The sequence below is a fragment of the Oryzias latipes genome, chromosome 2, assembly GCF_053564925.1.
Source record: "Oryzias latipes strain Hd-rR chromosome 2, Olatipes_Hd-rR_3.1".
NCBI classification, from domain to species: Eukaryota; Metazoa; Chordata; class Actinopteri; order Beloniformes; family Adrianichthyidae; genus Oryzias; species Oryzias latipes.
The window spans coordinates 9,371,048-9,397,500 of NC_136238.1; the positions used below are offsets into that span (position 1 = coordinate 9,371,048).

General features: G+C 38.9%; 1 protein-coding gene across 6 annotated transcripts in view; it reads right to left on the reverse strand.

Moving 5' to 3' along the window:
• Positions 1-26,453, reverse strand: part of slitrk5 (SLIT and NTRK like family member 5) — a 162,863-nt gene that overhangs the window by 105,552 nt on the left and 30,858 nt on the right. For 3 of the 6 annotated variants that reach the window (XR_013654059.1, XR_013654061.1, XM_078942727.1), the window contains exon 3: positions 831-945. The exons of the other annotated variants lie outside the window; for them this stretch is intronic. The gene's annotated coding sequence lies outside the window, so the exon portion shown is untranslated. The remainder of the gene's footprint in view (positions 1-830; positions 946-26,453) is intronic. 6 annotated transcript variants of the gene reach the window in all.

Here is a 26,453-nt window from a genome sequence, read left to right on the forward strand (position 1 = left end):
AATTGGATGTGCAGATAATGCCTCACCAGATAATGTAGCCCCCATCAAGTGGCTCCTCATGAGAGAAGGGAATTATGCGTTTGTCCTGTTGGGTTGAGCTTTTCACCTGATGTGTGGGAAAATCTGGAGCACCCTTCAAATCAGGTTTCCAAATAATATCTTCTTGTTTCTTGGAACCAAATAAGATTTAGAATGATTGATGTAAATTGAACTGTAATAACTACCATTATAAAAACTCTTTTTTAAAGACTAAATACAATTGAGCCATGGTTAATGGCCACCCATCGGCCATACTCGGGGAACCAATCAACATCTCAAATGATTTCCAAGAATACCACAGGCCATGTGGAGGCCATGACACATCAGTGGTATGTGCAATAGATATGTAATTTTAATTTTTCTTCTGAATAGTTTTCAAATTCAGAAAAAAAGAAAATATTCTCTGTTAAGACATAGGAACTTCTATAATCTGTATTACATTACACTTGAGTTCAACCAGTTAGTTTTCTTTGGGATGTTCCTTAGGGTGATTTATTTAGTAAGTGGTTACTCTTAATTGAAAGTGAATCAAAAGAACTTGTGCGAGGCATTGAAAAAGGAACACACAAAGAATGCATTTAAGTCTGACATCCAATGGCGATAATGTTCGCCTAATGGCTCCTGAGGAAGTCACAGCCTTTGTATCAGCAGAAAGAAATTTCAATTGGACGAAAGTGAAGGACAGAGTATACTTTTTTTTTTTTTAAATGGAGCGTAATTTAGAACCGGTCGATCTGACTCAGCACTGGAAAGAACATCTGTGTGGGTTTGATTTAACAGATGCAACTTACCAACGCGATCAATGGCGTGTCGTCTAGAAGGCGCCATGGATCAACTTTTCCAGCCATGTAAAAGTGTAGAGCGGTGACATGAGGAGCATTAGGGGTGACGACAGGAGAAAGGAGTCTGTGGGAAAGAAAAGGAGCGAGTGGGAAGGTGTTTACAAAGATGGAATGGAGGCTATTTTAGAAAATGAGGGTGTCGTCTTACGGAGGTTTTGGAAATAAGGACAAAGGCTGTGACCTTTATTTTGCTTAAAATGATATTGAGGTCATGTTAGGTTACACATAAAAAATATAATTAGTGTGTTAAACGATCGCGTTTATTGCCATTATGAGACAAATGTTTTCGCATGTTATTTTTTTTAATCACATTAATCTCACGTTTAATCTCTAAACATTATCTATTATGTAAGGGATAAAACCCCACAAGGTGAATGTTATCAGAATTTAATTGACGACGTAGAGACCTAATTATGTCGAACGGTTATTTCCACTAAGTCCATTTCTTTCTGCTAATGTACACCTCGAAAATCAGTATCCCACTTTTGCCATAGTCACAAACAAAAATATACTAAATCAGTTATTGGTACTTCAATATCGTTATCTTTTAGGTCAAAGCCGTTTTAACAAAAAGCTAACTATTTGATAGGTGTTGCAATGCGTTGTCATGGTAACGCTAGCGAGCCTGCACCGACTTCCCTCTGCAACATGGGGGAAAAGCGCTGGCCTATACATTATAGGGGTTTCAAATCATGGCATTAATCGAAATTCATATAAACAATCAGCTTTTTTTAAATTCTAATTCAGTTAATCTCATTTGTCCACAAACAGAGTTTTGATCGTGGATAGTGGTTGCTTCACGCCATAGTCACTTATGAAAGAAGTAAACAATAAATCAATGATCAGTACGTTAATCTTGTTAATTTTCACAGTTTTCACAATTTTCACCATTTAAAATCTGGGTGTCATAATAATGAGTACTGAGCCTGCATCGACCTCGCTATGCAGCAGGGAGGAAAGTAGTTTTGAAACATTATGATTAGTTAAACCAAGCATTATTTCAGAGGTAAAGTTAACTACTTCCTGCTTGTTTTTGTCCACTAACAAAGAAACAAAGCCTTAAGTCTACATTTTTCATTTCCTCCGGTGTCACCCCCTCGTGTCTCATCTCTTCCTTATGTTCTTTTCCTTAGCTTCAGCTGCATTCCAGTCTTCAAGGTTATCAAATTCACTAAACAGGTTAAAGGAATCTATAAAATCACTTGCGTCTTTTATGGTCCAACTGTTTTTTGATCTGGCAAATTATAACACTCTGGACCCGATGTAATTTAACTTTTTTCGATGGTTCAAGATTAAAAAAAACACCCCCTTAGTGATTGGTGAAAGATTAGAGGTTGGAAATCACAAACTGAAATATAAATATCTCAATATGAGGCTTTTCACAGCAACTGTAATGTTAGATTAAAAATAGGTTAATTAATTACAGGTCAACACAAAAAATTAGTCGCATGACAGCACTACGTGTAATCGCAAATGTTTTGTTCACTTGTTTTCAGCGTGTTCCCGTTCAACCGAGGATCATGTTCCAGGTTACTGAGAAGAGTTTGCAAAGTGACATTGAAGAATGCACACTCACTCATGTAATACAGTCTATCTGCTCTAAATGAAACGAGATTGTTCTGAGATCCTGAGGGACAGAACCACAGTCTGAATATACCATTACAGTTACAGATATAGAACCAGGCGAGGTTGGAGAAATTAATCAGTGAAGATCAGCGCTGTCGTTTCATTTCATCGACTTCTCTTCGTGACTTTGACTCTCGCAGAGGAAACTTCCTAAAATAGGAAGGGCTCGGAACGGACTTCAAGGGAATCTGAAACTGCGCTTAAAAATGGCAGCTACTCCGACTCCGCTATCGGCCATAGAGACTTCAAAAGAGCTTCTTAACCTGAAGCTCTGACACACCTCTTTTATCAGCTTTATTTATAAATGAACACCGAAAAGGGCCAGTCGGTTTGGATCTTTCCACATTTTTAAATGATATTTTTCTTGGTTTTCTTTTATTACTCCTCCGCTATCAGAACCTGTTCACTCCTCCTTTGTTAACCTTAATTTCTGAGCACATGCTGTCAAAAATCACCAGCCAGGCTTTTATTTGTTTTTTTTCTCCTTCGGTTGGGGCACCGTCCACTCACACATTCACAGCAGCTGTTGGAAGCAGAAACAATACCGCCACATGGCTTTCTGATGATAAGAGCCAAATCACATCAGAAGAAATGAAAGAAGGAGTTCTGCTTTTCCTTTTTTTTTTTTTTTGGAGCTCATGTTTTCAACGGTGCATTTTTGTTTGACATCCTTTTCAGGCAATATAGGAGGAATAAAAGCAGTAATGAAACCCGATGTTCCGCAGGGAAAAGACAGTTTGTGAATATGAGGATCCAACTTGAACAGCTACTCCACCTCCACCAGACGGATACCTTTTATTGAATGGATTAGTTTGGTTTTAAAAGATAAAAACCAAACAAAAACAACAATGAGACCTTACAGAGGAGTTTACCCTTAGGTGGCTACACGACTTCCCCTTTCAAGTTGCCATATCAGGCGAACAATTTCCAGCCTAAACACACCATAAGTCTCATCTATCTCCATAAAAACTAGGGAACTTTGCAAATAGAGTCAGATAAAAATGTGAGAAGTGAAACGTCTTAGTCACAACTCCCCTTACAAGTGGATACGGGCTACGAACCTCCATGGACGACCCCGTACGGGTCAACCCCCTGTACGTGGGATTGTGACTAATGCTGCATTCACACCAGCCGAGTGTGAATCAGAAACAACGCTATACGCGGTTTCATGAACGCGCATTGAGTCAGTGGCGTTCACATCGGACACCCAGGGAGTGGCTGGAAGGCGGGGGTCTTCTACTTTTTTTTAAATTCTTTTTTACTAGCACTTGTCCATCACCTGCAATGGGATGAAACTTGATGTGAAAAGCCAAAGCGGTGCAAATCCGGGAAAAATCACAGCTCTGCTCGTCTTGGTGTCATAATTTCACCCGGGCACAAGACGCAATTAATAATTTGTCCTTCGTAATCATTTTTACAACGGTTGGTACTTGCTTGTTTTAAAAAGGACAATGCATAAACGTCATCAACAAATCTGAGTGCCCGATGGGTCACAGTGGTTGCCTCAATTAAGCTCAAAAAAGTTCAACCAGTTGAACTTTCAGAGCGATCAATAAACACCCGATTTGTATGGCCAGACTTAGAGACTTGGGTAGCGATGCACGATCATGACCGTTCTGCACGTGGAAGCCTGAAATTCTTCTCTATCCGTGTTTGCTTTGACTTTTCATTGAACGTGACCGTTGAAACGTGAGTCGACGCAGCTGGTGTGAATGCAGCATAGGTTTAGAGTCAACCACCCAACTCTCGTGTTTTAAAAGTTAGTGGAACCATAGATATTGAGTTTTGTTTGGTTTAGTTACTTTTTTATTTTTTTATTTAATCTTTTCACAGCTGTATTTTTACAGTTTGTTGTGCTCATTTTGCATGTTGTTTCTAATTGAATGTTTTTTAGGGTGACAATTTTAACATCAACTAAAGAAAAATAGCTATGTAGCTAACTCTGGTGCATTGGCAGCAATGCTGTTTAATGTGCAATGTCCCTGTCAAATAAATGAACAAATAAAAAACAAAACCAAGACCAAACAGACGTTTTAAAACAAACTGTGAAAACAGTTCTATTAGTAAAACATCACTATGCTCCATGCATGCAGCATTTTTCTTCCAAATACCTTACAATACACCTCGGCATACAAGGGTACGTTCCATTTTCACGATGTCTCTTAAGGTGGCTGTAAGAGCCACACCTGCGCTCCCCTCAAAAAGTGGCTACTCCTACGACGCTCTACATCCCAAAATCTCACAGCCCCCCTAACGGGTTAACCTCCTGCATGAGTGTGACAGATGAAGCCTTTTTTAGAACTTTTGATCCCAAAGGTTTAGTTAAAAAAATAACGCCAATTGACTTTTTTTGCGTCAAGCTATTCCGCTCCAAATGCACACAAATACCATCCATATCCCTCCAATACACACTAAATTCACTTTCAACATGTTCCTAGGAATCTTTTACAAGATGAATAGTGTACTCAAATATTTTTAAAGTTTGCAAAAAAACCAAACAAACAACCTAATATGCTAGCGCCGACTCCTCCCCTCAATCACATCGACTCTTCTGTCTGTCCTCACACACAAACGCATCTTTCTGTTTTTTATTTCCAGTCCTCCCCCTGAACGCCCCTCATTTCTCTGATTACAGCATCTCCATCCTAACAGAATACTAATCGAGCAAGTAAATGGTAACGTGTAACCGTGACAGAGGTTCAAGACCTCGGCTAATTTGGTTTAGTATCCGAGTGGAACAGAATTTAATAGATCTGCAGTAGAACAACTCAACAGAATTAAAAGTGACTGGTGGTTACATGCAGAGGTTAAATTGAGTTTTGTTGCCTATGAGAGCTCAATAGATGAAGTTGCAGAGGTTTTGATGCATGCCGGCGCAACTAGCCAACTATAACAGACTGACTGCAAAGGTGTTTTTTGATAGTTGTTCATGAATGTTTCTACCATCACATTTAAACATTATTGGTCCTTTTAATGTAAATGAACACAGCCAGAAGTATTGTTGAGTTTTAGTTTTATTCATAAATTTTAAAAAAAGAAAAAACATTGAATAATTTTGCTTTTCAGATCAAATGTAAGTATAACTTTGCTATGCATTTCTAACATCATTTTAACTGAAAATGTATTTGAAACTTAAATAAATTCTATCCATCTTGATTTCTTCAGTACCTGACTTTTGTCATCCTACAAATAGACCATAATGCAGACTAACTTCAGTGCAAAAGTTATATAATGGTGTCAGCTTGAAGTTGCTGTGAATCTTAAAAATGCTTTGATTTTCATAAAAAATGTTGGGATGGAGGTTTTTGCAGTTCTCTTTCATTGCAAATAGCATTTTGGGAGTTTCTAATATGATTTGCTTGAAGTGTGTGACTCAGAAAGTACATCATAATATTTTTTTTCCACTTTTTGACAACATATTTTTGTGACAAGCCTATTTTTATAAGATAATCTCAAGGATTAGGTGCAGTCATATCACCATTGATCTGTCTCCAAATGTATGACTTCAGATCACAAATTACTAAAAGTGCAAACAATAACATAAACACTTCTCTTTAAACAATCGCCCAACGTTGAACAAGCTTAGGCCTGTTCTTTGCACTCAGCATGCTAGGTAGTCATCCACATGGGTTTTGCTAGGTTAACTTGAATGGACCAGTTCTCAGACATGGGTGTGTGTGTTGAATTCTTGAGAGGTCAAAGGTAAAGACCTCATAAAGGTGCTGAATCCATCAGCTGGTTTTGGGGCCAATCCTGTCTTTTTATACGCTACAACAGGCAGCAGAATGGGTGGTGAAGGATTTTACAACATATATTCATTAATCTACTATGTTTTGAGGATGAAAACGGTGGTGGTTATTTAAAAAATACATCAAAATAAGTGTTTTACACAAAAACTGTTCACACGCAATGTATTGTGGTCAATATGTCTATGAAGACTCTCATTCATCCAGGTTGGTTCCATAGTAGTAGGTTTAGGGGCTGTCATCTGGACTTAGTTTCAAAGTTAGAAGACGTTTCACCTCTTATCCAAGAGGTTTTGTCAATTCTGAATTAGCTGGCAGAAGAGCTGGTATATATGCGCTCATTGGGGGAGGAGTCAGACCTGAAACTGGATGGTATTGTCAACTTAGCCTACATGGTTTCAGGTCGTTATAACCAGTTTGGGGAGGGAGTCACTGGCTCCCCAACCCCCAGCTGAGGACAAAGGACTCTGAACAGGTTTCTAGGGCACTCGATTTTGGAATTATAGATTCAGACAGCCCTACAAAAGGGCACAAAAGGGTACAAAAAGCACTGTGTAGTGAGTGGTGAGGGAATTCGGACATAGCCAATGGTCAAGTTTTGGCATAGCAGTCCCGATGTTTGCCGTCCAACGAGGTCTCGACCTTTGAACCCACGCATGCGCAGTCATGTCTTTGGACTTCTCTATAAGTCCAATTTATGTTTAGCTGAGGCATTTGTTTAGCTAAAATTATGTGTTAAATCTCTGTAAGATGCATTCAAATGATTTGTGGAATAAAATAGAAATACCACTAATCACATCAAATTCAAAGCAACGTTTGTGAGTCAAATTGAAAGCATGTCATTTCTTTAAAAAATATATACTAATATATAACATAAAAAAACAGCACAAATATTTCATTTAAAAATTCAATCAACTGCACTTTAGTTTTGCCACTGCCGTTATGATAAATTAAAACAATACAGACACTTGTGACTTATCAGAAAATTTGCCTTTTTGCAAGTCCTTCTCTATTTCCTTTAAATCATTTAAAATTGATATTTATTCATTGCGTTCATTAGCAGATATTCTACTCTGGGAAAAACAAAAGAATCTGTGGTTTATTTCTCATTTAGATTTTAAACACCTTTTTTTTTTTTTTTCCCCTGACATTACGTAAATAACACACCAGTTAGGAAACATTAAAATCTGTAAAGGAATCTCTGGGCGGTTAATTTGCAATTCACGGTTATTCTTTGACATTGGGTGACATTTGATTCTGTTCATCAACTCGCCATCATCTCCATATAATGACAGTAAATGCATCATAAAGCAGTTGTAGGAATTTCATTCCTTTTGCGTTGGACCTGCTTCTCTGGTTATGTGTATCGTCAGCCCCTCTGGGTGAAGTCGCCAAAGGTTAGCCCTGCAGATATAAAAATGCCATCAATAAGACTACAGGATATGCAATTTTTTTGGAATGCCAGGGGAGGGCTTTTAATTATGAATCAGTCTTTGGAAATAGGAGGATCTGAGGTGAAATATGGCCATAAGGAAAAGCGCCACGAGCATCAGATTTAAGTAGGGAGGGTTTGAAGATGTGGTGGCAGAAACTGAATCAGGACTTCTGCAAGTTTGGACTACTTTAGATGTATTTTTTTGTTTTTTTTAAACTTTTAACTCTAAGGCCACACAAAGGCCTAAGAACCCATTCTCTAAAGGATTAGCTCTACACTGAACTATTTATATTAAAAATAAAAGCACAGTTCCTTTATAAATCATTCTGGACGCTAATTCTGCACTTATAGTTTCAACGTCATTAACTCATTATTTTGAGTTTTATAGTTTTTGCAACCATTTTTACTTTCTCAATAAGCAGTGGCTGGTGTATCGGCCCCCCCACATTTTAAACCACCAACATTAGACAGTTGAAGCTTAAGTTTTTTTTCTTCTTTTTTTTAAAACTTTTTTTCTACTTTTCAAGCAGCTCAACAGTGGGATAAAAGCATGGAAAAGCATTGAGCTGCTGCTTCTTTTGCTACTGTTTACTAGCGCATATTCACCAGCTACAGTTGGAAAAGGCTTGCTGTGAAATGTAGAAGTGGGTGGCGCAAATTTTGCTCCAGGCTTTTTTCTTTCACAGCTCCATTCTAATATATATCAAAGACTTGGTGTTGTATTATTCTGGCCAGGGACAAATCGCAATTATTAATTTCGCAATTATTAATTTCTCCTTCATGATCAAATTCAAACGGTTGATACCTCTGTGAATTAAAAAAGACGCCATCCATACGTCACTACCCAATGGGAGTCCCTGATTGGTCAAAGTTTAATCTGGTTTAACTTGCAACCCGCTTTAAATAGTCACACATTTTTTTATGTAAAGCCCGATAGCAACTGTAAAAAATGTGTGCGTGAACGCTAGAGTTTTCAACGTGGAAGCCACAAAAAGGTGCATTTGTGTGCGTTTAGGTAGACTTTTCATTGGAAGTGGCCACTTGAAAGCGCATTGCCAAGAGGGTGGTGAACATATCCTAACAGACAGGTTCGCTAATTTGAAATCCACCAAATGGCTACTTGATGAAGTGCCCATTAGTCATTTTTCTTTTTAAACCTGCTTTAAATAGGAAGTCATGCCCCTTGGGCGACCCCATGCACACAACTGAGATACAAGCCTTGACACTATAAACTTTTCAAGCTTAAAGACCCACTCCGCTCATCTTTTGATCTATGTTAAAAGGGTTCCCAGGTCTTTTAATCATGATGTCATTATTCGCCAAAATCACAAAAACTGTCCTTTTTTTGGACATAGTTTCTGCAGAGGGGCAGCTGTTCATTAGAAATTCACCTCTGAGTTGTGGGTGGCACCGTTGGCGTGCCCCCTTCCCCTCACGTGTGGCCTGCCGAGTGATTTACGTCACAAATTTGCTCTTTTTCAAATGGTATTTTTTTAGCTGCTCCTGATTCACAACAATTTGAATGAGGAAATACTCATGAATGCCATGTTAAGCTTAATTTGCTTTACATATGACCTCCGTCATGAGAAAAATGCCACAAGGACACATTAAAGATTTTCTTGTGGAAAATAAAACCCCGAACAATGTAAAGTTCAATAAAACCTTCTTATTGGAAAACAAAGGATGTTTTTTTTTCCCTCAGGTCAGCTGTAACATTTTTTTTGTTAGATTTAAAAGACTTAAATGTTTTCAATATTCATGTGGGGATAACAAATATTACAACTTAATCGAAATCTTTCTGGCTTAAAGCTTGTTTCCAGTAAAATCCTTCACTACCTGCATAGTCACGCAGCTGCAGGATCCACGCTGACAAAGTAAGAGTTATGAGAAATCCGCAGGTGGCCCGGCAGTGGTAGTTTCATTAATGACCTATGATGAATTACACCACTTATCAGCCACTGACACAAATTAGGATGTTTATTCTTCTCTATTTCAGACAGGCAAGGTTGATGCATGCTGAGCCACTCCTCACAAAGTGACACAAAGGCCATCAGACAGTGGGTTACTTTGAAAGTAGCCTTTTTTTGTGGTCATCTCCAATGTAAGGTCAGCTGATTCGACTGTTTTTGTTTTAAACAATTGCAATTTTGGAGCAGAAATGATGTCACCACACTAGAAAAAATGTCCTTCTCAAAACAAGTAAATAAATAATAACTTACTTATAACATAAATTACTTATTATAATTAAAAAAAATTGGCCAAAAACTGTTTTTTTTTTGAATAGCCTCTTTCAAGTGATGGCAATCATGTACTGGTAGCCAATGGGCTGAAAGCCCCACCCCTGTGTAAATTTAGGGTCAGCAGCAAAAAAGAAGAGTCTGAATTGAAACTGTAAATTGAAGCAGATGAAAAAAAGAATAGTTAAAAATATAAAACAGCATGTTTTACAAATACATTGTTCAATCAGGTTTGTCATTCACTTTCACTCAGCTGATCCTGATTTGACCCTATAGGGCTGCCACCATAAGCTGCATTTTCATTTACTATAAACTTTTGCAAACTGGATTTGTGATTTTAAAAATAGAAACACGTTTGAAAAAAACTTGCATTTATCGAATACAAGTTTTTGCACTTGGAGGTGATTGTGTTTAATTTGTGTCGCAATTGACATATGTTGCAACACTGCAATGGAAACACTGTTTAAGGAATAAACGAGTCACCCGACCAACAACCAGATGCCGATGCGCTTCTTGGTAGGAACTGGCTGCCTTGGCCGCTGCACAGCAGGCGCCACCAGAGGTCCAACAGCATCACACACTTCATCAAAAGTTGAGCGTGTCATGTGGAATCGCTGGATCCACAGCCCTTCTGGCAAATCACCAACCACAAGTCCCCCAAATGGCTTCGTCCGTGGCCGCTTCCACGTGTAAGGAGCTTGCCGCCTGAATAAGACGCAGACGTCTAACTTTGATAGATGATGAGTGCTGGTTTCTGTGGCAGAAATTTGAATGTATCTGCTGTAAGTCAATGTTGACAAATCATTGTTTTCAATGTCATCGCATGAGTTTGGTTTGTATTTATTTGCATCATTAGGATTTAATAGAAAAAGTGTAGTTGCAAAATTTCGCTTTATTTACATTTCTAGAATACCAATTACGTTTTGCGCAGACGTGCAATGGAAATGCAGCTATACAGTAGATTACTTGCTCCTGAGGGAGGAAATTGTGACTCTTTCTGCACTGATTCTTTGGAAAGGTCTGAAGCAGTTCCCCAAAACTGCTTGAGGCTTGCTCTTGACTTGAGAAAACCAAAGTGAGGTGTTCTTGGCACACATTGGAGTGCTCTCCGAGGATTTACTGCTCACAGTATTCAGGCCTCACCTGTATTGGCCTGTGTGAGCCAGAAAGGGGGGAACAATAGCCGTCTGGAATGGAGTCCCAGTCTCGTTTAACGTCATTGGTTTCATGCTGACAGCGGGAGAAACAATGTCATCTTCGCATGGCTGAACAATGAGTCACAATGGAATTTTTTCCTGCTGCTTACCTAAACATCAGATGGAGAAGAAGCTCTTTTTTTTGGATAGTATAATCTCGGCTTCCACTTTGCTTTAAACGTGTTGTTAGTCTTGAAACTCTTTGCATTTTTCTTGTCTGCGGGCTTATGGCTGAGGGTGTTAAAGTCACGCGCGAGGCGTTTATCAAACCTTTCCGCACGGCTGCTGCAAAGGCTTTTATCTAAAAGCCCATCTTCATACACATAAAAAAAGAAAAAAGAACTTAATTTTAGTTTCCTCCACTCTACTTTTATGTGAGTAAATCATTCCAAGAACTCGGATGGGAGTTTTCTGTAAATAAAAAAAAAAAAAAAAAAATAAGCAGAGCCGTAAAAACCCAGCAGTTCATTTAGGAAAAATTAGGTTGGTGTGAAATCGATGCCGTCTGGAGGATTTAAAGCCGATAGCCTCTTTGCTGCTTTGCGGATGACATAAAAGTCCAGTGAAATTTGCTATTTCTTAAATCACCCTTAGTTTGGGTAAGAAAAACTGTTTTAGTGACAATCTCAGGCTGTGAGATGCCAAGCAAGTCATAATTGTCTCAGTATTTGATGGTTAAGTCCAGCAGTTGCTTCTCCTTCCAAAAGCCTTTATTTACATCAAGCAGAAATAAGATGTTTTCATCAAATCACTCTTTATCAGAAGCATTTAAACGGGTTAAAATGTGTATTTGTAGCATTAGTGGAGCCGGATAAAAAAACAAAAAACAAACAAACTTTACTTAGCAAATGTAGAACTTTTAATTTACTTTTTCATTAGTTTTTCCTCCAAAATTAATAATTGAATCAGTAAAAATCAACATGTATTAGTCTAAAAATCGATAATGATGTAAAAACTTTTAGCTAAAACCTACGATATAAGTTTGGGAGTGGTGATTTCAACAAATAAATATAAATTTCAATCAAATTGATGAAAATTAAATCAAGTAAATTTTTACGGTGGCATCTAACATCCACGCAAAAACCTTCTAGAGATCACAACAACAACTAAAAAAGTCAAACAAATATCAAACACACAGTATTGCATTTTAGAAAACATGCCAAAACGTTAAATGTTTCAAAAAAACTCCGTTCATTTCCAGAAAAACAGAACAATGAAAAACCGGAAGAGGTAGTTACTGCTGGACATTGTTTTTGTTTTATTCATGATTATGTTTTCAGCCCAAATAAAAAAAAAAAAACCTGTGTTCTTCTCTAGGATGAGAGGTTTCTGCTGAGCAGCAATAGTTCATTAGACATTTGCCTCTGAATGTGGTCGGGACTGTTGTTCCCATCATTCCTTTGTTTACGCTCTTTCCCGCTGGCTTCCAGCTCCTCACAACCCCAACCTAACATTAGCGGTGCAACGAAAATGGCGAGCAATATTGGAGCTCTCCAGCCGTAAAGTTTGGATCCTGACTCCAACTCCGGAGGGGAAAACAAAGGCGTACATGGTTTTTATTTGTCTGCAAGTGGAGGCATCAGAATGGAGCAGGAATCTTGTGGCCTGCTGATTATAGCTTCTGGTACAACAGCGTTTTTTTTCCATCTGCTGCTGATTCAGAACAAATTGAATAAAGAAATACAGAAATATTGCTCAATTTTCTTAAGAAATTTCCTTCATCACACAAAAAAACATAATTTTCATCAGAGTGGCTCTCTGTCTGTTGTTGCTGCTTGACGAGTCAATGGAGACCTGACTTTAAAATGGGTGTGGTTAGACAATGAGAGATGCAGAAGAGGCATTACTATAGCTGTTTCTTTTTATTTTTTTTTAATTTTTTGTTTTGTTTTTTGTATTGAACTCACTAAATAATGTTGGTGTAAGGATAATTGTGATTTTGGTTTCATGTGAGCCGTCCAAACATTTCAGTTTTTAAACAGTGATGGCATCTTGTGGTCCCCATTATTTACAATTTTGATTGAGAAATGTAAACACAGTTGACTTTGTTGCGTTGTGCAAAGGGTTTGAGATAAACGTGCGATTTCTCAATGAGTTTTTTCATTTCTTTTCTCACAAAATTGATCAAAACTGTTTTCACGTACAAAAAAAAACATCTTAAAAGCCATTCCTTCTGTTAAATAACAGTCTGCCTTGACAATGTCAGTCTAACAAAGCAGAAAACAGCCTTTTGCTCAACAGAATGACAAGGTTGCCCTGACACCCATAAAGAGTGTCGCGGAAAACATGAACAAAGGACAAATGTGGCTCGGCAGTGTGGAAAACCATTGATTACGATTCTTTCAATGAAGCTAAATTGCAAGAGGCTCTCTTTTTTTCATCCCCAGTCCTGTCAAAAATCTAAACTGTGCAGACATGTGCTGTGCATTGGCATCATGCTTCTTCAGAAAAAGAAAAATGACCTGTTGCTGAAAAGAAACTCGAAATAACTCTGATGCAGTTGCCATGGCAACAACACAACCACAATCCGACCAGCCAGTGGCGGTAATATTACGGTTTAGAGATATGGAGACTTTAGCACAAAAAAGCAGATCTGAAAGCTTCATTAGTCTTTTGTATCCCTTTCGTTTAGAGTCGACATAAAGGTGAAATTACGCAATTCGTCTCCTAAGGGCTTTTTCTCTTCTGCAGCTCTGCTGTATTTTTTTTTCTATGCCAAACTGCATTTTGTTCCTTTAAGTTAAGCCATGTGCGAAATGGCTTTTCTTGATGCTAAGAGTTGTCATTTTTAAAATGAAGTAAAGCGTTGAGAAGTGAAAGGTAATTTTGAGAGCTTAGAACATGAAAAAAAGGAAAAGTACAATAGTTTCAGCGGGATTTTCCAATGGTAAACAATAAACACTTCTTTTTTCTTCCCTTGTAAAACAAATGGAAAGATAAAGATGACATTTACGGTGTCATCGTTCCATTGCGGGGCTGCACTGTGGATCAGCGGTTAGCGCTCTTGCCTGGTTCGAATGCCAGCTGGGTCTTTTCTGTGTGGAGTTTCCATGTTCTCCCTGTTTATGTGCGGGTTTTCTCCTCCCACAGTCCAAAAACTTGTTTCATAGGTTTATTGGTGACTAAAGGCCTGTTCACACCGGGACGAATTTCGCCCGAGATTTTCGCCGATGTTTAACGCCTCGTGACTAAACAAAGGGCACCAATGTGAGTGTGCACACCGACGTGAAAAAACGCCACGCGTCAAAGCGTCACTTTTTTAAAAACGCCTCGGTTTCGTTTTCTTTGGTTCGATGCGCCGCGTCGAAAACTATTCGACCAATGAGAACAGCGCTTTTGCACATGTGTCTGGAGCTTCTGAAGTTACAGTAAAACACAACTTGGGGGCGCTCAAACACAAAACTGCCTTGCTGAGCACACATACCAGCGAAGAAGATAGACGCCAAGTAGCGTCTACACTGCCGCGAAGAAATAATGACGGACATTCTAAAATATCCCCTTACCAAGTACCAGTTGGAGCTACTGGTGCTTGAAATATTCACGTTTTCTTTGTATGATTCTGACAAGCGCGTAAAAACTTGCTCTCTTCTTCTGAGTGAAAAGCGACTTTAAGAAGCGTAAAGTTGCGCAGCGCCACCTTGTGTACAGGAGTATTTCTGTTTTACATTAAGCGCCATCTAATGTCAAGGAATGAAATTGCATGTTTGCTCGGCTCATCGTCAGCAAAAATCGCCTGGGTGTGAACACAAAAAACGTGGAGAAAAACGCTGGCGAATATTCGTACTGGTGTGTACGGGCCTAAAGGGGGTGTTCAGACAGGAAAAGCCCGTTGGTTCCAGACCGAGTCCGTTAAATGATGTCCTGACCAAGTCCTGCACCATGCGTTTGGTCTGTATGCAGAAGACTCGTTTCCTGCATCTGGTTTAGTAGATCTCAGCTACCCTCTGCAGAGCTTTTCTATCTGTCTGCCGCAGAGTCTAGTCATCTATAGTCATAGCTAGGTGTAACCCCAATCTCATTTCTTCTGTTTACGTTACATCTGTCTCAGCCTCACAACAGTCACAAAGTCAAAGTTTATTATTATGTTTATTATTTAATATTCACAAAGTTTATCGATTTTCTTGGGTAAGCACATTAAAAAAAAAAAAAAAAAAACAACCTTGGAACTTGTTATGGGACTTGATGGTTTGTCTTTACAATACAAAAAAATAAAATAAAAATAATAATAAATAGATAATCCTGTTTCCAAAGGAAAAAAAGCACACTTTATCGACGTGGAAAGGATTTCTAAAGAATGCACTGGCTGACAAAGCAAGCCTGTTGTGATCATTTTAGGGGAGCCGGTGCTTGCATGCGATGCAAATTGCAGCGATTCAGCGCATGTTTAATGAACATCCCTACAGCTTATGCACAACCGGGAGTGCAGATGGAGCCAGATTTGTCCTGTCTGTTCTTTCTGCATCTCAATGCGCCGCTATGTTTGTGGATCCACGGTGGAAAAAATTCTTACTGATTTTACTGTGAGCAAGATTGTCCTAAAACGGCAGCGTTGGTGCTTTCACCTGTTTTTTAGTCTTGAGTATTTTAAGAATAAACATTTAGTATGTGTTTGTCACTGCAGATAAGCTTAGGAAGAAATAGAAGCGCTACCCTTTAAAAAAATCCCCTTTTTTTTTAACAAGACTGCACAAAGGCCAATGACTTGACGCAATAAGTCCAATCATTAAAATTATTGAAAATTTAAAAGACGCTGCAACAACCTGAGTGTTTTAACAATTATTTTTTATTGCACCATTGAGTGAAAATGTTAGCCCCCGCATATACCGGTACTCAAAAACTCAAAATATTTGCATGCACCTAGTACCCAGTGAAAAGGATTTTTTGGACATATTTAATGACCCCTTCCCACAATAAATAAATAAATAAATAATAGGAATAGCAATCATGACATTATGGCAGGAGTAACAATTTAAAAAAAATAATGCTAAAATCTTTTGTTGGGTTCAAATATGTTTTTTTTTTTTTTAAATAAAACTTAAAACTATTATCATGGCCCTAGGACCTACAGCTGTAAATAACTATGACTATATACTAGCATATTATTGCAATAAGAATGTCAAAGAAAACATTAAATTAAGAAGCTGTACATAAATGGTAGTTTGTTTATAGGCTTTAGTAAACTGCCTAAGTTGCTTCAATAACCGAAAAAGATTCTTGGATAAATGTAACAGCTCAAAGAAATATCTGATTAGATAACAGCTGAGAACTGATGGGAGGCTAATAATTATACGTTTTTGTCCCTAAATTTATTAAAATCTGGAGGATTTTTGAAGATAAACATCTTAAATCATTTGCTGATGTTTGGAGCTGTTAAGCTTTACCCAATGATTTTCAATTGGTGTTAATATTTCAAAATCCATAATAGTGAGAAGAACCCAAACGGACAATCTATGGAAAGGGAATGAAGAAGCTGAACCTTATTCAACCACTCTGGTGTAATAATGTTAATGAACAAACAAAAAAGTGAAGAACACCAATTGTTCGTGAAATAAAATTAAAAAACCTGATTTTTCCTTAATTATGCATTCTAGTACTTAGTGTCTGGCTTTTCCTTTATTGCAAAGACTGCCAAGGTAGCAACAAACTCTGATCATGTCCCAATGTTGTAAAAAAGCTGTAATTTACGACATCTTTATGGCACCAATCTGCAGAGGTTGTTTCCGTCAGCTGGTGCAAACACACTTATTTATATGTGCGAGTGCATCATGTAGACATCAATGCATTCCCATAAAAGTGGCCATGAAAGCAAGGCAGTGTGCTGAATGTGTCAATCTGGGAAATGCATTTTAAATTTAGATCTCTCTCCCATGCTGAGCAATTCAAATAGGTCACAATGGAAAGTACATGCCTTTATGTCGGTGTGATGTGGCTGGTGAAAGCTGCTTTACTGGAACGGCAGGTGCCTTAAAGGCTTCCATAAAGGCAATGGAAACATTTCCTAAATGTAGCAATTGTATCTGGAAAACCAATTTTAGTCAATCAGTACCTCAATCCAGGAAGTACATAAAGGAAAAAAAAAATGGCAGAACTTATTCCTCACAAACAGAAAATGAATTAGTCTCATGGATCCAGCTATGGAATTTCAGAGATTTGAGTTTTGAATTTTGAACCAATAGTTTTTATAATGAACCAGAAACTGTGTACAGTGGCTGTCAGGGATTGGCCCCGCCTTATTGACTTGGCCCAGTGAGGTTTAAAACATGTCGAGCAAGAAACAGGGGACACCAGCTATTTATTTCATTGTCTTTGTATATACAGACTTAAATTAGTTTTTGTAAAAAGATCTTAAGAGTCCTTCAATGTAACCCTTGTGCTATCCTAGGAACTTTAACGTTGGGAGTTGGGTCATCCAGACCCATTAGACAGTGCTCTGAACCTTTTTTCTTCAATGATTTGTGATCTTCACTGGTGTCCATGGATTACATGAAATCTTTCCACCTTTATCCACCTTTGTCATGGTAGGGAGAACACGTCAATGTAAGGGTGAGGTCATCTAAGATAGCACAAGGGTTAATATCTTAAAATCTGTAGACATCCTGTTAATGGAAGAAAGTGGAGTTTGGGATTCTTATTAGGCCAATCTTTGTTTGCTTCTCTCACCAGAACTCTTGGTTGCCCTCTACTGCTAGGATGACTAAGTGGCTACTCCTCTCAAAAAAACAAATGAACTGCTATACTCTCTTAATCCTGAGTTATGGGCCTTATGGAGTTGGTCTTTGCTTATCCAAGTCTGACAGTGCTCTTTTTTATGCAAGGCCTCTTCCAACTCCAAATGAGCTTGTCCCAAAGCACTAAAAACAGAACTGACTCAACCCTTTAGCATCGAAAATGTCAACGGTGACACCTAAACAGCACAAGCTTTTTGACCTCCCTTATACTCCTCAACTGTTTATGTGATCAACATCAATCAACTGATTCTGACTCTTCACATTATCGACTTAAAGTGTTGCATAATGGCCCCTTTTTCTGCAACAGAAACAGCTGATTTACATTAATCGTGTAAACAATGGACCGTCGTAAAGTCTGGCATCTCAGCGTAAACGGTTGAAGAATTACAGTAGTCAAAAAAATGTAAACACTGGAGATAAAGCTTCATTGTGAAAGTTTTTTTTTTTTTTTTTTCATGGTGGTTATTTCTCACGAAGGCTCAAATCCTAAAGCAGTCGCTACATAGTCACTTCACTGTCACTGAACCTCACATTGCCCTGATTCTGAAAGGAACCGGTGAGTCGCCTCGGATAAAAGCTTAAGGGGTCATAAAGTAGTTTCAACTGTGGCTGCTGGGAAAGAAAAAAAATGCTCCAAAACAAACACGGTCAAGCATGAAATGACCCAGCTGAGCAAAAGGATGCCCTTACACCACCCTCAGCTCTGTGACGGCCCTGCATGCTCATGTGCACTTCTCATGGGAGAGCTTCAGAAAAGTGGGAAAACTAAACATCAAGTAAATTACTTTTTTTTAATGTTATTTTTTTATGGTCATTTTGATGTCTTTGTAGTGTCGGCACTCCACCAATGATAGATTCTCGGCTCAGAGTGAAGATGACATAATGAAAATCCTCTCTGTGTTTCTTTAGAACTGTGGAAGGTTAAATCACTTCACTCACCCCTGACAATTATTTAGAATACAAACGAAGTGGGCAGGATTTATAAACGGAAGAAAAAAGTAGCATTTTTGCAGAAGCTTAATGTTTGAATGAATATTGTTTAACTTGTTTAATTGTTTTTTTTTTTTTTTTTCGAATCCATTTGACCGTTTGTTCTCAGTGAATCACAGTTCAAAAAGAAGAATAATTTAAATATACGTTACTATGTTGAATATTCTATGTGATGTCTGAACAGAAATGGGAAATTCAAAGAGAATTCTGCTTCACAGAGAAACATTTCCATCAGTGACGCTGCACGCTTCACTGCTGCTTTCTTTAATTCAAACTAAAGAAGAGTCTGTCTTCAAAGAAAGAAAAAAAAAAATGAAAAAGTACAATAGCATGTTTTAAACTGGCTTCTGGGAAGGGGATGGCATTACGAAATGGAATTCACTGTTGTACTCTGCTGCTTACTTTTTTTTGGAAATTTGAAAAAATGCTTCTGTCATAAATGACAGCAGTATTCCTTTTGTTCACTCATGACTTGGTTGTTTGGAGTAAAACATCACAGAGGATGAAGAATTCGATGGATTTAGTCATTTGAAGTGATAGTTTGGGTGACATCCAATGAGAACACTTCGCTAGCAAAATGCAGGACTGCTTGTGGTTCCTAGAATTAGTAAAAGTACGGTTGGAGGTAGAGCGTTTAGCCACCAAGCCCCTGTCTTATGGAATAAACTCCCAGCTCATGTAAGAGAGGCCGACTCAGTTTCTACATTCAAAGTTAGACTGAAAACATTCCTCTTTGGACAGGCTTATTGTCAGACTAGTTAGTATTCAGAGATTATTTAACTTAATGTTAATTTGTTTAAATTAAACTTAATAATAACTATTTTTTTTAAAAGGCTGCTAGAAGTTGAAGCTGGGGTAACTATGGTGCACTGGGGTTCTGTCCTCTTTCCTTTTTTTACTTCTACCCTTCCTCTCCTCTATTCTTGATCATAATTTATCATTTAGTTCTCCATGCCTCTGTTTGGTGCAGTGCGATTCATGTATCGTCCCTCTTTTCCTCTCCCATCCTGGGGAGTGGGAGTGCTTCCAGACTCCAGTTGGCTCATCCGTGTTCCAGTTCCTGACCGTTTACCTCGCCTTTGCTCCCGCTCCTACACCTGGCTGTGGTTCCTGCCTCTGGCTCATCTCTGGCTCGTCTCTGCTCTGTACCTGACCGAGTACCTCGCCTCTGCTCCTGCTCCTACACCTGGCTGTGGTTCCTGCCTCTGGCTCATCTCTGGCTCGTCTCTGCTCTGTACCTGACCGAGTACCTCGTCTCTGCTCCTGCTCCTACACCTGGCTGTGGTTCCTGCCTCTGGCTCATCTCTGGCTCGTCTCTGCTCTGTACCTGACCGAGTATCTCGTCTCTGCTCCTGCTCCTACAGCTGGCTGTGGTTCCTGTCTCCGGCTCGACTCGCGCCTTTGACTGTCCCGATAACCACGGCTGGATGAAGCTCGTCTGCTGGACTTTTATATATGTAGTTGTAGATTTAGATAAGTTAATTCTTCTCTAAGATTTCTGGTAAATCGCCTGTCCGTCCTGGGGGAGGATCCTTCCTTCATGTGGGCACCCCTGAGGTTTCTTCGTTTTTTCCGGAATCCGGTTTTTTTGGGAGTTTTTCCTTACCGCGAAGGGGGGTCTAAGGGCAGGGATGCCAGTATAGCTTAGTCAGTTTGTTAGTTCATTTTAGTATTTTCCTATTGAACTCTTTGTATTCGTGATCCTTTTGATTTCTTGTTTTACTTCGAAGCCCATTGAGACGACTGTTGTTGTGATTTTGGGCTATACAAATAAAATTGAAATTGAAATTGAAATTGACATGTTCTTCATGCTAATGTTATATTCATAATTGTCTGTATGTTGTGCTAATATAATATATTTTTCCGGTGCTTCTTGAAGCCAATCTAGCTAAGATATATTTTGCCAATTATTGTCATCTATTCCGTTATTAGGATTTGCCTTTCAAGCTAACCGGTCTTCATCCCATATTTTGTTTAATAAATTTCTCTCAAAAGTGCGATTTATGACTTTTTTTTTTGTCTTTTCAGTGTTCCACCGCAAATTCAGGTTATACTATTCGCAGATTTTTTTTTTTTTCAGTCACGTGACTCCTCCGGTTCATCACAAAAACTCAGACAACTCGAGACTGTTTTTGTGTGAGACTTTTGCATCCGAAGAAGGTGGATGGGAGCGGAGATGAAGAGCAAGCCGGCCCTTTGCTGGCTGCTCAGGAATATTTCACAGCTATTTCCGCCGGTTCCTGAATTGCTACCAACCAAAGTTTAAGATCCTTAGAAAGATCCATAGAATGACCAAAAAACATTAGGAAAATATCCTGATATGCAGAGGAAGATAATTAATTAATTAATTAATAGAAGAAGATGCCCTCTCACACTTAACTGATGAAGGAGGAAGCAGGAGCCCCTGGTTTTAAGGCACAGGGAGACAGAGTGACACTCCTAATGTGCATTATAAAGTACTGTCTATTGCTCTGAATAAAAAGAAAAATAGCTCTTTATGTTGGGAAATATTCCAATGTCCTTTAATGTTTTACAATGCATCAAAAATGTTTCAGAATGTTTTGGCTTTGGGTGAGGAGAGGTTCTCTGTATTCGCGGGTGTCTCTGGTCCCTAACCCCTGGGAATAAAGGGGGAATACGGTATTACGCTTTTTTTGGCTGCTGTGATTTATAATCCAGAGCGACTCATAGTCCGAAAAAAACGGTAACTTTTGGTTAAAAATTGGCCTACAGCGTTGTTTCTCTTTTGGCTTTTCCCATCAGGGGTCGCCACAGCGAATGAGTCGCATGGTAAACTTGGCAATGTTTTACGCCGGATGCCCTTCCTGACGCAACCTTCTCAAACCGGGCTTGGGACCGGCACAGAGGTAGAGAAGGGAACAGGGAGCAGCCTGGAGTCGAACCCGGGTTTCACGGACGGAAGGCGCCGCAAACCAGCACGAGCTAAACCAGCTTGCCTCAGGTAGATATTGATATGTGTACTTTCCTGATCTCCAACTGGGAGAACTTAACCGTGTAGTGAGGCAGAAAATCAGATTAAAATGAAAGAAATGTAACAACAGTGTTGAGCAAATGATGCATTTTAAGTCTTCGATAACCAGCGTGCCGAAACAATAGAAATGCACCCAAATGTCACGTCTAGAGCACAAACAGTAAAGAAGGAAGCCTGTAGAATATGCAAATAAAGCTTGAGAACCGTGGTGATCACCAATTCATGACACTGTGAGGGTGTTCCATTAAAAATGGCCAAACATATCCTGAAAAATATGGTTTAATGTGGAAAAAAGATTCAGGGATATGAAAGAAGGTCGTTTCCAAAGTGACTCCACCGTTGCTGGGATAATCACAACCTATGTTGCCATGGAAATGGTAACCAATTCACAAAAGTGTACATATTTTCCTGGTTGAAACATAAGAAGAGATACCATAAGAGATTTAACCCCATTCATTTTTTTGACAGCGTCTCCCCCATTGATGTCATCTTCTTTTTTTTTTTTATGTGGCTGGAGAAAAGTTCTGGCTCAAAGGTGCAGCCAGAAAGATGAGTAGCAAAAACTTTATGGTCTTTGGAGTCACCGTCTGTGTGGGACATAATAATTGAACGATCCACGGTATGGAGGAGAAATGAAATGAATGGATAAAAAAATCTGTTGGGAAATCTTCTCATGTCTGTTGATTGTCTTTCCTTGGTGTAAGAGTTAACACTGTCCAACATTCTGAAGAAATCTAACTTTTGTTTTTGATCAGTGTCTTAATATGGTGAATAAAACATGATCAGGCGTACGCACTCTTTGTCACCTGTTCCCAATTTTAAAGGCCTTTGTATGGACGCCTTTTTAAGCACTTACATTTTTACGATTATACTTAATGTTTTAAACTATTTTATTTTAATTCAGTATGATATCTTCTTTATGTCTTATGTTTTTATGGTGTTGACATGTGGACCTTGAGTCTGTAATGCATTCTATGCTATTCTATCAGCAAAATACATCTACATAAAGCTACAGTATGATCCTGCATCCATGCTAAAGTACATTTTTAACTGAATAACACACGTCCATTCATATTCTGCTCATATTGGTCCACCCTTTGCCAAGTTACTCTAAAGCATTGCTTTGTTGCATTACTCACCTTCACTTTCACTTTTGCTGTCAGACAGATGGGCTCCCATTTTACCTTAATGCAAGATTTTTCAGTTCAGTTGGATTTTTACAATGTACCAAGGTCTGCTGCCTGCAAGACACAAGGAGAGTGACTCGACGACACATGTTTGGAATCAGCCCAACATGTCTATTGATGTCCCCTTTTCTCTCTTTCTTTATTCAGACTTAATTTTTTTGTGAGAAAAAAGGATGAGTTACTATGCTAAATAACTAATGTATGCTTTTTTTTTGGCTTTACTGTCATAAACTTATACATTTACAATAGCTAAAGCCCTCCTTGAAGCTTTGAGTTCAAGTAATGTACTCTAAACCAGGAAATGTCATCGTTATTTCTGATTTTTTTATCTGGAACAGTTTCCCTGCTTGATCACAAAGGCTCAGGGCAATTTTATAGCCAAGGATCTGTGGAATTGATGGCGTTCAACAAATGATTTTTGGGTCCGTCTTTACAAAACCTTGATGTCATGTTTGACATGGTTGTTTTTTGTGATTAGGTTTAATTAACCAATGATGGTGACCATTCTGAAGGGCTGGGAAATTTTCTTTTTCGCAAAAATCTTCATGACATGACTATCCATCTGTTACCTGACCTTTCATGGGAATTTGGTCTGATACTTTCTGGTATTTATAGCGGGAAGGTTTAATCTTTGCTGAGCCAAAACTGAATCCAAGTTCACACCAGTATTTTGACACATGTTCTTGAACACGCTGAATGTTGGTTCTTGAACTCACATTTAGTCCAAAGTGTTCACACTGTCCATGCAGGGAGGGCTTCTCATTCATTTTCCTTTGCTACCGTTTAGAAACATGTCCCCCACCTAAAGTTGGATGAGGATTGGTGCAAAATGTCCAGGCGGTTCAAATCTTGTGATTTGGACATGATTCGAAAACAGTTTTGTTCATTGCTAGTGTCCTTGCAATGTTGAATATGGATTACCATCACAATTTTTATTTGAAACACAAACACAGACATCACTAGGCTTTTCGCTGTGTCTGGGTTCAACAAATAAACCAATTACATGGGTCACTACAAAATCCTAGTCTCCGATTGGTCAAAGTTAGACCTGGTTTAGCATGTGACCCACATTTAATGGTTGTGCGTTTTGTACATGGATCCCAAAAAACGGCCATAAAAACTTACGTGAATGTGAGAGTTTGGAACATTGAAGCCTGCAAAACACGTGTTCAGAAGTGGGATAGATGGAGGTGGATGATTTGCTTTGGTGACCTCTATAAGGGAGTAGCCAAAAGGCCTCTATGAACCATGCTAGCATAAATGGAATACAAGCTTTGAATTAAATTTGCTGGGGTTTTAATTCCTACAAAATTTGTAAACTAACATTAGATTATTTAAAACTGATTTTCATTGGCCTTCACTCATGTTTAGCTTCAAAAGCCTTTGACCTACATTTGCAGAAATTATCAATGCATAAGTATTTTCCTAAAAAAACTCTACAAGAAAGGATGCTGGTGGAGGCGACCGAGTTTCCCTCCACTGAAGCATCGCCATAATAGAACAATCTTGACTTGTAAATGGACTCAATTTAGAGCCAAATGTCCCTTTTAAAGGTCTGTATCTCATTTGCATTGACCTGTTCCTCTGTGAGCACTCTCAGTGGGGAACTGGCAGGAAGCACAGATGAGCCAAAGGAGGCAGTCATTTGAATGGCTGCAAGAAATTAGTCAGGTGTCGGCGCTGCATGGAGCATATCAATAGCTGCTCCCCCTCTGCCGCCACTCGCCTTCCCCTGTATTGCTCCACCCCCACTCTGCTCTCTCCAGTAATGTGAAAGAAACAAATGCGTCTCACTAAAGACTCATCATTTCTCCCTGATGATGTTTGTTGAATGCCTAATGACTGTGCACATGTGCGCGGTGCGTGGCTGTGTCAAATACAAACCTGTCTAAATTTAGTTTGGGTCTTTCAAAACCTTCAATGTTCTGCACTGAACAGTGCAGGAACACATCAAACTATTGGCTGCAATCTAAGAGAAGAATAGAAAAAAAAGCACCACCTTGGCACCCTTATGATTTCTTCATTTTCTGACTGCTTGTGAACCCACAAGAGTACACGTTGTATTTTTAAGTAGAAAGCTTTCATCCAGATTTTCACTCACTGCCATATGGATCAATCATGGTACCCCCCTGAAGATAAAAGCATTACATTTCGTGTTGATGCTGCAATTACAAAGACTTTGTTGTCCTGAAGTCATACCTGAAGTGTTTTTGCACTTTTGTTTCATGTGTGACCCTTTAGAGTTTCCCAACTTCACTCAGGAACTGTTTTGTTCATGTTTGATGGTATTGTCCTCCCCGCCCTTCCACATGAACTGTTCTGTGCCCAAGGCAAGAAGACCATCAGCACCGACCCCAGGAGTAAAGAACAGAAGCGTCAATGACAAACTCCACACTGATAAAGTCAGAAACAGTTTGAACAGCAGCCTGGGCAGAGGTGGGGCTCAAAGCAGCTTGCAGAGGACTTTTTACAACAAGGCAGACATTTATATAAATAAATCAATTAAAAATAAACAAATGAATAAATGAGAAGAAAAGTTTGTGCAGTTATGTAAGATCTTTGGCATGAAATCTGTTGTTATCTAATACGTTATATGCTATTTTCACACCATGCATGTGTTGCATGTTGAAGAACGTGCGTATACGGTGTTCACAATGGCCTGTTAATAGCACATGTACCTGCAGTTGGCAGCTGCTGGTTACAAAAGGTTGAAGTGGTGCAAATCCCGCTAATCTTGCTTCAGGCTTTTTCCTTCACAGCTCCGATACATGAACGACTTGGTGTCAGTGAACTCCGGTCTGGGAAAAATTGCAATTGTTAATCACTCCTTATTGATCAATTTTATAAATACAGTAGTTGGTACTTATGTGAATTACCAAGACACCACCCATACACTACTACCAAATCCAAGTCCCTGATTGGTCAAAGTTCTACGGGTTTAACTTTTAATGCCTGTTTTGTTTGTAGATGCTGAAAATGGACTTGTGTAGCGACACATGAACTTGAGTTGTGATTGCATGAGCATACATGCTAGAGCTTATTGAAAATGGTTGCTTGAATGACCATTGTGAATGTAGTGTTGGTAAAATTCACACGTAGAGGTGCTATGGGTTTTGGGTTGTCCGAGGGATGTAGAGAGGTGCAGCTACATCTTAAGGGGAACACAGGTCCAGTTCCATGAGACTTGTACGGCCATCATGAAAATGGTATGTACTACGGTCGTCAGTGTGGTAAGTGTACAATGAAGTACACATAAGGCTAATGCCTGATGCTTGCACCTGTGATGTACGTATGATGCTGTCTTACAGTGCCCTTACACCACAATCCTCATTATTTAGGTGCAAGTAATGTCCTCTTACTGACCACATGCAAAGTTTTGCATGTGATATGCAAGTGACTGTAGGACGCCTGTAGTATGAGCACACAAAAAACACT